General features: G+C 43.3%; 1 protein-coding gene across 1 annotated transcript in view; it reads right to left on the bottom strand.

Annotated features, from left to right (window-relative positions):
• NUDT12 (nudix hydrolase 12) overlaps window positions 1-11,344 on the bottom strand; it is a 56,906-nt gene extending 45,562 nt beyond the window's left edge. The window contains exon 1 of the mRNA XM_075325032.1: window positions 11,277-11,344. The gene's annotated coding sequence lies outside the window, so the exon portion shown is untranslated. The remainder of the gene's footprint in view (window positions 1-11,276) is intronic.
• Between the last annotated feature and the right edge of the window lie 696 nt (window positions 11,345-12,040).

The raw sequence follows: 12,040 nt of genomic DNA, 5'->3' as shown, positions 1-12,040 counted from the left end.
CGTGCAGAGAGCAGGCAGCAGCGCACACTGAGCGCTGGCTCCCTGCTCTCCTAGTTACAGCACACATCGGGTTAATTACCCGATGTGTGCTGCAGCTAAATGTGTACAGAGCAGGGAGCAGCGCACAATGCTTAGCGCTGGCTCCTTGCTCTCCTAGTTACAGCACACATCGGGTTAATTAACCCGATGTGTGCTGCAGCTACATGTGCACAGAGCAGGAGCCGGCAGCACAGGCAGTGAGAGCGGCGGAGGCTGGTATCAAAGGTAAATATCGGGTAACCAAGGACAGGGCTTCTTGGTTACCCGATGTTTACATTGGTTACCAGCCTCTGCAGAAGCCGGCTCCTGCTGCCTGCACATTTAGTTGTTGCTGTCTCGCTGTCACACACAGCGATCTGTGCTTCACAGCAGGACAGCAACAACTAAAAAATGGCCCAGGACATTCAGCAACAACCAACGACCTCACAGCAGGGGCCAGGTTGTTGCTGGATGTCACACTAAGCAACATCGCTAGCAACGTCACAAAAGTTGTTCGTTAGCAGCGATGTTGCTAGCGATGTTGCTTAGTGTGACGGGGCCTTTAAAAATTGCTCTCCATTCAATCTCACTGAGATAGAGATATTCTGCAAAAATGTCAGCCTCTAGATGTGCAAAGCTGGTAGAGACTTACCTCAAAAGACTTGCAGGAGTAATCGCAGCAAAAGGTGGTTCTACAAAGTATTGACTCATGGGGGCTGAATAAAAATGTATGCCACAATTTTCAGATTTATATTCTTAACCCCTTTACCTTAGCCTATGTTCACCAGGACATTTTTTGCATTTCTGACTAGTGTCATTTTATGAAGTTATAATTTTGGAACGCTTCAACGGATCCTGTTGATTCTGAGACTGTTTTTTGTGACAGTGGTAAATTTAAGATGATATTTTTTGCGTTAATTTGTTAAAATATTGGAAATTTAGCGAAAATTTTGCATTTTTCAAACTTTGAATTTTTATGTCCTTAAACCAGAGAGTTATGTCACACAAATTAATTAATATGTAACATTTCCCACATGTCAACTTTACATCAGCCCAAATTTTGAAACATATTTTTTTTGTTAGGAAGTTAGGAGGGTTCAAAGCATAGCAGCAATTTTTACAACAAAATTTGCAAAGCCATTTATTTTAGGGACCACATCATATGTGAACTGACTTTGAGGGGCCTAGGTGACAGAAAATACCTAAAGGTGACAACATTTTAAAAACTGCATCCCTCACACTGCTGAAAACCACATCCAAGAAGTTTATTAAGGTGTTTATTAAGGTTTATTCAGGTGCATCACAGGAATGAAAGTAAAGTGGATGAAAAAAAATTAAATTTTACTTTTTTCCCACAAAAATGTTACTTTAGCCCCAAATTTTGCATTTTCACAACAGTATCATGGGAAAGTGCACCATACAATTTATTGTGCAATTTCTCCTGAGTATGCCGATACCTCACATGTGCTAGAAATCTACCGTTTGGAGAAACGGCAGGGCTCGGAAAGGAAAGAGCGCCATTTGACCTTTTGAATGCTAAAATAGCTGCAATGATTAGCGGACACCATATCACGTTTGGAGAACCCCTGATGTGCCTAAGTAGTGGGGCTACCCCACAAGTGACCCCATTTTGTAAACTAAACCCATCAAAGAATGTTTCTAGCTGTTTGGTGAAGACCTGGAAAAAGGTGTTCACAGAATTTTATAACATTGAGCCATGAAAATAAAAAATACATTATTAACAGAAAATTGTTACTTCAACCACATAGCTTTTTTTCACAAGGGAAACAGAAGAAAATGCACCATACATTTTATTGAGCAATTTCTCCTGATTACACTGATGCTTCAATTTGTGCTGGAAATCAACTGTTTAGGTGCATGGCAGGGCTGAGAAGGGAAGAAGTGCCATTTGACTGCAAAATTGGCTGGAATCATTAGCTGATGCCATGTCGCATTTGGAAAGCCCCTGATGTGCCCAAACAGTGGAGTCCACAAGTGACCCCATTTTGGAAACTTAGACCCCTCAAGGAATGTATCTAGGTCTTTAATGAGCACCTTGAACCTCCAGGTGCTTCACACAATTTTATAACAATGAGCGGTGACCAAGAAAAAATTAAATTTTAACCTAAAAAAAAGTTACGTTAACTCTATTTTTTTAAATTCACTGGGGTAACAGGAGAAAATGGAGTGCAATTTCTTCTGAGTACACCATTACTCCATATGTGGTCAAAAACGACTTTTGATGCACAGTGCAAAGTGAAGAAGGGAAGGAGTGCCATATTGCAGTGCAGATTTAGATGGAATGGTTAGCGGGTGCCATATCATAATGCCAGAACACCGGAAATTCCCCACAAGTGACCCCATTAAACAAACTGCACCCCTCAATGAATTCACCCCGGGGTGTAGTGAGCATATTCACACTACAGGTGTTACACAATGTTATAGAACTGAGCAGTGAAGAAAAAATAATTACATTTTTACCACTAAAATGTTGTTTTAATCCCAGATTTCCAATTTTCACAAGGGGAATAGGTAAAAAGCCCCATAATGTGTTGCACAAGTTCTCCTGAACATGGCAATTCTCCACACATAATTGTTCAGTACTGTTTGGCTGCTCTGCTGAGCTCGGGAGGGAAGGAGCATCATTTGATTTTTGGAGCACCGATTTTCCTAGAATAGTTTGTAAATTCTATTTGCAAAGCCACTAAGTGCCAGAACAACAGAAACCCCCTTAAGTGACTACATTTTGGAAATTACACCCCTCAAGGAGTTCATCTACGGTTGTATTGATGATTTAGTCTATGGAAAACACCCATGGTGTCAAGCGCAGTGAATGTTGCAGAATTAAAAATTGCAAATAAGACCTTGTTGTGCCTAGTACATTATAGTGCCTGTACATTGTGCGCAGCTCGTGTTTCTGGAGACATACACCCCGTAAATAAAGAGGGCTCTCTTCAGTACAACAATGCCAAAAATGTGGGTGCTAACTGTGGTTTAGGCACTTTGTGGGGCTTAGAAGGGAGGGAGGCATTAGGATTTAGGAGCACAGAAGTTACTGAATTTCTTTTCTGAGGGGTGGGACTATAACATTTTTCTAAAGCCTTTGTGTTACCAGTAACGTGGAAGCCTCCTATTTCCATTAACAGAATACAGACATGAGTGGGGACTTGTGTTTTTGTTAGCTGGATTGAATGCTATTCGGTGGCAATTTGGAAACAGAAAATTTTGTACGAGATCACAATTATCCTATGCTCTATGCTGAGCACTTACAGTGCTTACAAGTAGTATTCAACCCCCTGCAGATTTAGCAGGTTTACACATTCGGAATTAACTTGGCATTGTGACATTTGGACTGTAGATCAGCCAGAGTGAAATGCACTGCAGCAAAAAAGAATGCTATTTCTTATTTTTTTTTTTTTTTAAATTGTGAAAAGTTTATTCAGAGGGTTATTTATTATTCAACCCCTCAAACCATCAGAATTCTGTTTGGTTCCCCTAAAGTATTAAGAAGTATTTCAGGCACAAAGAACAATGAGCTTCACATGTTTGGATTAATTATCTCTTTTTCCAGCATTTTCTGACTATTTAAGACCCTCCCCAAACTTGTGAACAGCACTCATACTTGGTCAACATGGGAAAGACAAAGGAGCATTCCAAGGCCATCAGAGACAAGATCGTGGAGGGTCACAAGGCTGGCAAGGGGTACAAAACCCTTTCCAAGGAGTTGGGCTTACCTGTCTCCACTGTTGGGAGCATCATCCGGAAGTGGAAGGCTTACGGAACTACTGTTAGCCTTCCACGGCCTGGACAGCCTTTGAAAGTTTCCACCTGTGCCGAGGCCAGGCTTGTCCGAAAAGTCAAGGCTAACCCAAGGACAACAAGGAAGGAGCTCCTGGAAGATCTCATGGCAGTGGGGACATTGGTTTCAGTCAATACCATAAGTAACGTACTCCACCGCAATGGTCTCCGTTCCAGATGAGCCCGTAAGGTACCTTTACTTTCAAAGCGTCATGTCAAGGCTCGTCTACAGTTTGCTCATGATCACTTGGAGGACTCTGAGACAGACTGGTTCAAGGTTCTCTGGTCTGATGAGACCAAGATCGAGATCTTTGGTGCCAACCACACACGTGACGTTTGGAGACTAGATGGCACTGCATACGACCCTAAGAATACCATCCCTACAGTCAAGCATGGTGGTGGCAGCATCATGCTGTGGGGCTGTTTCTCAGCCAAGGGGCCTGGCCATCTGGTCCGCATCCATGGGAAGATGGATAGCACGGCCTACCTGGAGATTTTGGCCAAGAACATCCGCTCCTCCATCAAGGATCTTAAGATGGGTCGTCATTTCATCTTCCAACAAGACAACGACCCAAAGCACACAGCCAAGAAAACCAAGGCCTGGTTCAAGAGGGAAAAAATCAAGGTGTTGCAGTGGCCTAGTCAGTCTCCTGACCTTAACCCAATTGAAAACTTGTGGAAGGAGCTCAAGATTAAAGTCCACATGAGACACCCAAAGAACCTAGATAACTTGGAGAAGATCTGCATGGAGGAGTGGGCCAAGATAACTCCAGAGACCTGTGCCGGCCTGATCAGGTCTTATAAAAGACGATTATTAGCTGTAATTGCAAACAAGGGTTATTCCACAAAATATTAAACCTAGGGGTTGAATAATAATTGACCCACACTTTTATGTTGAAAATGTATTAAAATTTAACTGAGCAACATAACTTGTCGGTTTGTAAGATTTATGCATCTGTTAATAAATCCTGCTCTTGTTTGAAGTTTGCAGGCTCTAACTTATTTGCATCTTATCAAACCTGCTAAATCTGCAGGGGGTTGAATACTACTTGTAGGCACTGTACATCACGGTTTCCATTGATATCTCACAAATACATGATTCAATTGAAACCCCCTGACTGATCAATTCGCTATTGAGGCAACAGAGTTACTCCAGATTGTGTTTCAGCCTCTGTTCAGTAGTGTCCAATTTTTCAATGGTGAACAAAAGTGTTGATGACCGCACTTTTGTGCACGTCTGAAAACAGGCGTAAAAAGATGGACACTGCCACACCACAGGCCAGAAGGGAGTTCAAAGTGACTCTCTCTATCTCATTACAGTGAATTTTCCAGGAATTTTGACTGAATCACGTTATTCAGAGATTTAAAAGTAATCCCTGGTGTAAGCGCTCAGTGTAGAGTGCCAGATAAATATGAGCTGCACCATACTGCGATCTTTTAGAAGTAGAATGAACAAATCAAGATCAGGTGAAGAACTGGCTTTATTTATTTTTTATGCCATTCATCTTGCAGTATAAGTGATTTATTCTTCAGGTCAGTACGATAACAGCAACACTAGATTTATATAGTTTTTTAGGTTTGGCTACTATCACGCTAAGAACGTTTTTTTTTAGAAATTAAAGGTTTTTTGCATTACCAGATCTAGAAGGCTATAGTTTTTTTTTATTTTACTGCCGACAGAGCCATGTGAGGGCTTGTGTTTTGCGGGATGAATTGGAGATCACGTTTAACCATTATTGCTGACCATCTTCTTACGACAGCACGAGAGTCCACTTCTATTTCAATTTTTGATGCTAATTCCTCGTGGTGCCTGCTGCAACCGTAAGCTACCCGGTTTCAATAGCAGTTGTGACTATTTTCACAACTGTATCATGCACATCTGATTTTTTCTACAAATGTTTGTAACATTAGTACCCTATTAGCACCTTTTGTCTTTTCAGTCTTCTTCACATTGATAAAAGTGATAAGACAGCTTTATTGTTTGGGTCACCAAGATTACAGCGATACTACATTTATATAGTTTTGTGTTTATGTTTTGCTGCTTTTATACCATAAAAACAGCATAAAACCAATTTTATGGAAAATAGTTTTTGCATTGCTGTTTTTTGAGAGCTATAGCAGTTTTAGTTTTTGTCTGACGGAGCCGGATGGCGGCTTGTTTTTTGCAGGACAAGATGACGTTTTCAGCAGTACCATTTTTATTTATCTGTGACTTTTTGATAAGTGTTTTACTTTATTATTTTTTTTACCGTGTTCACTGAAGGGGTTAACTAGTGTGACAGTTTTATAGATCGATTGGTTATGGATGTGGCGATACCAAACATCAAACATATGCAGTTTTTTGTTTAGTTTATTTTTTTTACATAAATATAAATATTTATTGGAATATTTTTATTTTGTTCTTTATTTTGAGATTTTTTTTATAGTTTAACTACTTGTTAAAAAACTTTTTTTGAAACATTTTTTTAGGCCGCGCTCACATCAGCGGTATTTTGCCGCAGGGCCGAATCTGGTACAAATATGTTTCAGCTCCATTCATTTCCTATGGAACGGCAGCAACATACTGTCCCAGTCACTTGTGGCCGCGAGTATGGATCGTCGTGGGACCTTGTTATTGGATTACACCGAACCCGGATTTGTTTTTTTCTTTCCAATAAATTGGTTAAAGAGGGAATGTGTTGGGGAGTGTTTTTTCAAATAAAAATTTGTTTGTCGACTATTTTTTTTGTTACTGACTGGGTTAGTGATGTCGAGTACCTGATAAACGCCGTGACATCACTAACCCCAGGTGACATTACACATCTGGTATCAACCCCATATATTACCCCGTTTGCCACCACACCAGGGCATCGGGATGAGCTGGGTAAAGTCCCGGGACTGTTGCATCTAAAGGATGCGGCAATCTCGACCAGCTGCTGGCTGATATTTTTAGGCTAGGGGGGTTCCCAATGATGTGGGTCTCCCCAGCCTGAGAATACCAGCCAGCAGCTGTGAGGCTTTATCTTGGCTGGTATCAAAATTGAGGGGGACCGAAAGTCATTTTTCTTATTTATTAAAACTGTATGAAAAACTGTACTGTATAAACACTGTACATATGTTTTCCGTAGCCAATAACGTTTGGAGCCTCCCATTGGGCGTTTTTAAAAAACAGATCTGTCGAAAAATGGATGAAAAAAACTAAGGCGATTAATCCGGTTTTTCCCCGGATCCGGTAGTACAATGGATCTGTCGCATCAGTTTTTCCACAATCTGTGACGAATTACACACTATATACAGTGCACGCCCTGTACGACACACTATATACAGTGCACGCCCTGTACGACACACTATATACAGTGCACGCTGTTACGGGGGGACCGGCAGATTAGGACCAGGGGGTATATATCCTAATCGCCAGTCGGGGCCCACCGTGCTCCAGATGACAAAGGAGCTGCTGGCACCTGAGGGTTAGGCGGAGACTATAGAGCTGGATGGCTCTGAGATAACCCAGGAACTCTGGGAAACGGTCACGTGTGTTGGGACACGTCAGACCGGACGACAACCCGATTAGCGTTTTGGTGCACCTAGCGCTACACCAACCACGTGTGCAGGAAACACGTCAGGCCGGGTGGTAACCAGGTAGCGTTGACCGGAAGACCGCCACGAAAGCGCCCTGTCGGCCACGTGTGTAGGACACGTCAGGCCGAGCGGTCCTCCGATTAGCGTTTCTGGCCACCTCTCGACTGGCCACGTGTGTGTAGGACACGTCAGGCCAGATGGGTACACCAGTAGCGTTGACCCGGAAGCCGAGGAGGATAAGGAACACCCTGTTAACTCCACAGGGGTCCTGGGGTACACTGTCCGTGCGCGTAGGGGGCACAACCGGACAGGTGGCACAGCAGATGCGTTGTCCGTGTGCGTAGGGGGCACAATCAGACAGGTGGCGCAGCAGGTGCGTTGTCCGTGTGCGTAGGGGGCACAATCGGACAGGAAGCACAGCAGCCGCAACCCAGTTAATGCCACTGGGCTGCTATAGCAAGACTGGAACGGCAGGAGGGAAGCACGGCGCCTGACCCTGATGTGCCGAGCCACGAATCTTGGCGTGACAGGCACCGTTCGCCTAACCCTACCTACCGCTTCCCAACATAGGCTTATGCCGCAATGAGGCTCTAACATGGAGGTGTGCTCTGACTGAGCAAATGTGAAGACTGCGCACCTCCATGTTGTCTCCAGCCCCTTTTATAACCTGGGTCCGCCCCAAACCCAGGGTGGAACCACCAAGGTCCAATAGCAGAGTGCCATGTCATCAGTGACGTCACATGCGACCTATCCGGAACCGCCACGTCATTGATGACCTCATGGCAGCCACGCCCCAAACACTTCACCAGTCATCGTCTGACGACCAATACTGAGGTGCCAGATCATAGGGGCGGGCCTCTGCGAGCCAGTCCGGAGTTGCCACGTCATCAGGACACCTGACACCCTCTGACCTATCAGGGCCTGCCACCTCACGGACATGCTCAGTGAGGTCCTTACCGGACCTAGCCTCTGATGCACTAAGTGCCTGAGCATGCTCAGTAGCCTGAGCCACAGGCTTAGAAAGCAGACTATCAGTTTGAGCATGCTCAGTAGGCACATCCCAGAACTTAGACACAGCACGAAGTCCAAGTACCTGTGCAAAGAGGCTATTAGGGTTAATTGTGGGAGCATGCTCAGTAGCCTGAACTGAGCACTTAGTCTCAGACATAACACAATCAGGCTGAGCATGCTCACTAGGCAAAATACCAGGCTTAAACTCTGGCTGGGGTAAATCAGCGCACGCATGTGCACTAGCCGCCTCTCCACACTTAGACGTGGTGGAAGGAACAGCCAACTGGACGACCCGAGGCACGGCCAAAAACGGCAGCCGGCGCCTGGGCGGAACAGGAACCGCAGCAGGCTGCTTGCGGCTATGGTGGCGCCGGTTCGTAACACACGCCCTGTGCGACACACTATATACAGTGCACGCCCTGTACGACACACTATATACAGTGCACACCTTGTACGACACACTATATACAGTGCACGCCCTGTACGACACACTATATACAGTGCACGCCCTGTACGACACACTATATACAGTGCACGCCCTGTACGACACACTATATACAGTGCACGCCCTGTACGACACACTATATACAGTGCACGCCCTGTACGACACACTATATACAGTGCACGCCCTCTACGACACATTAAATACAGTGCACGCCCTGTACTACACATTATATACAGTGCACGCCCTGTATTACACATTATATACAGTGCACGCCCTGTATTACACATTATATACAGTGCACGCCCTGTATTACACATTATATACAGTGCACGCCCTGTATTACACATTATATACAGTGCACGCCCTGTATTACACATTATATACAGTGCACGCCCTGTATTACACATTATATACAGTGCACGCCCTGTATTACACATTATATACAGTGCACGCCCTGTATTACACATTATATACAGTGCACGTCATGTATTACACATTATATACAGTGCACGCCCTGTATTACACATTATATACAGTGCACGTCCTGTATTACACATTATATACAGTGCACGTCCTGTATTACATATTATATACAGTGCACGTCCTGTATTACACATTATATACAGTGCACGCCCTGTATTACACATTATATACAGTGCATGCCCTGTATTACACATTATACTGTATATAGTACATGTCCTGCATTACACATTATATACAGTGCACGCCCTGTATTACACATTATATACAGTGCACGCCCTGTATTACACATTATATACAGTGCACGCCCTGTATTACACATTATATACAGTGCACGCCCTGTATTACACATTATATACAGTGCACGCCCTGTATTACACATTATATACAGTGCACGCCCTGTATTACACATTATATACAGTGCACGCCCTGTATTACACATTATATACAGTGCACGCCCTGTATTACACATTATATACAGTGCACGCCCTGCATTACACATTATATACAGTGCACGCCCTGCATTACACATTATATACAGTGCACGCCCTGCATTACACATTATATACAGTGCACGCCCTGCATTACACATTATATACAGTGCACGCCCTGCATTACACATTATATACAGTGCACGCCCTGCATTACACACTATATACAGTGCACGCCCTGCATTACACACTATATACAGTGCACGCCCTGCATTACACACTATATACAGTGCACGCCCTGCATTACACATTATATACAGTGCACGCCCTGCATTACACATTATATACAGTGCACGCCCTGCATTACACATTATATACAGTGCACGCCCTGTATTACACATTATATACAGTGCACGCCCTGTATTACACATTATATACAGTGCACGCCCTGTATTACACATTATATACAGTGCACGCCCTGTATTACACATTATATACAGTGCACGCCCTGTATTACACATTATATACAGTGCACGCCCTGTATTACACATTATATACAGTGCACGCCCTGTATTACACATTATATACAGTGCATGTCCTGTATTACACACTATATACAGTACATGTCCTGTATTACACATTATATACATTACATGTCCTGTATTACACACTATATACGGTACATGCCCTGTATTACACACTATATACAGTGCATGCCCTGTATTACACATTATATACAGTACATGCCCTGTATTACACACTATATACAGTACATGTCCTGTATTACACACTATATACAGTACATGCCCTGTATTACACACTATATACAGTACATGCCCTGTATTACACACTATATACAGTACATGCCCTGTATTACACACTATATACGGTACATGCCCTGTATTACACACTATATACGGTACATGCCCTGTATTACACACTATATACAGTACATGTCCTGTATTACACACTATATACAGTGCATGCCCTGTATTACACATTATATACAGTACATGCCCTGTATTACACACTATATACAGTACATGCCCTGTATTACACATTATATACAGTACATGCCCTGTATTACACACTATATACAGTACATGCCCTGTATTACACACTATATACAGTACATGTCTTGTATTACACATATACAGTACATATCCTGTATTACACATTATATACAGTACATGTCCTGTATTACACATTATACTGTATATAGTACATGTCCTGTATTACACATTATACTGTATATAGTACATGTCCTGTAATACACACTATATACAGTACATGCCCTGTATTACACACTATATACAGTACATCTGCAGCACTGTAATACATATGTCATTTATGCTATATTCTATAGTACATGCACTATATGTTTTATAGTGCTACAATGTTTACATTATCATGTTAGCCTACTAGGGATAACTACAATTCCCAGAATGCCCTGAGGCTTGCTGTGCCCTCGCATGGTAGGGTGCCAATACAATAAGTGGGTTCGCTGCGGGGCCAGGCCCTGTGTCTGCTAATACCTGAGTGCTGGAGGCAGCAGGCAGAGTCCAGGAGGATCACTGGGAAATGCTTCACTTCCTGCTACCGTACATCTCCTAATAGCTGCGTCCTGTGCTCGCACCATGAGCAGAGCTTATTGCTGGATAAAGGACCCAGACAAGTGGTAATACCTATTCTGTTGTGCATTTTTTGTTGTTTTTCCCTTACTGTTCTGAGTGCCCTAAATGTGTAATTCATCTGTCACATTAGGCTGCTTTCACACTTCAGTCTTTTTCCATCAGTCACAATCCGGTGACTTGACAAAATACGGTATCCTGCAAAATATTTTGCAGGATTCAGGTTTTTCCCCATAGACTTGTATTAACGACGGATTTCGACTGATGGCCTTGGAATGTCTGACCGTCGGGCGGAAGGAACTGACACAGTCAGGCTATGTTCACATTTCCATTGTTTTGCATCAGTCACATGCATTGCTTGACGCATGGGACTCATGCGTTGTACAACGTGTGACAAGAAATGCATGGAATTCTTCACAAAGAACGGATTCCGTTGGTGCAATGATTTCAGTTTAAAACCTGGGGGGGTGGGGATAGAGAGAGAGGAACTGGTACAGGATTCCGCCGTTTTCCGTCATTTGCTACTGAGCATGCCCAGTATGTACACAATCACATTGCAAGGCTCCAGATAGCCTTGATAGGAATAATCCACACCCAATTTTAGCTATTACAACATTTATTCTGCCCCTTTCTCTACAAACTGTCACAGATGGCCTATGAAAACACAG

Source organism: Anomaloglossus baeobatrachus, chromosome 1 (assembly GCF_048569485.1).
Source record: "Anomaloglossus baeobatrachus isolate aAnoBae1 chromosome 1, aAnoBae1.hap1, whole genome shotgun sequence".
Classification (NCBI taxonomy): Eukaryota; Metazoa; Chordata; class Amphibia; order Anura; family Aromobatidae; genus Anomaloglossus; species Anomaloglossus baeobatrachus.
This window is presented reverse-complemented; position numbering and strand designations above follow the sequence as displayed.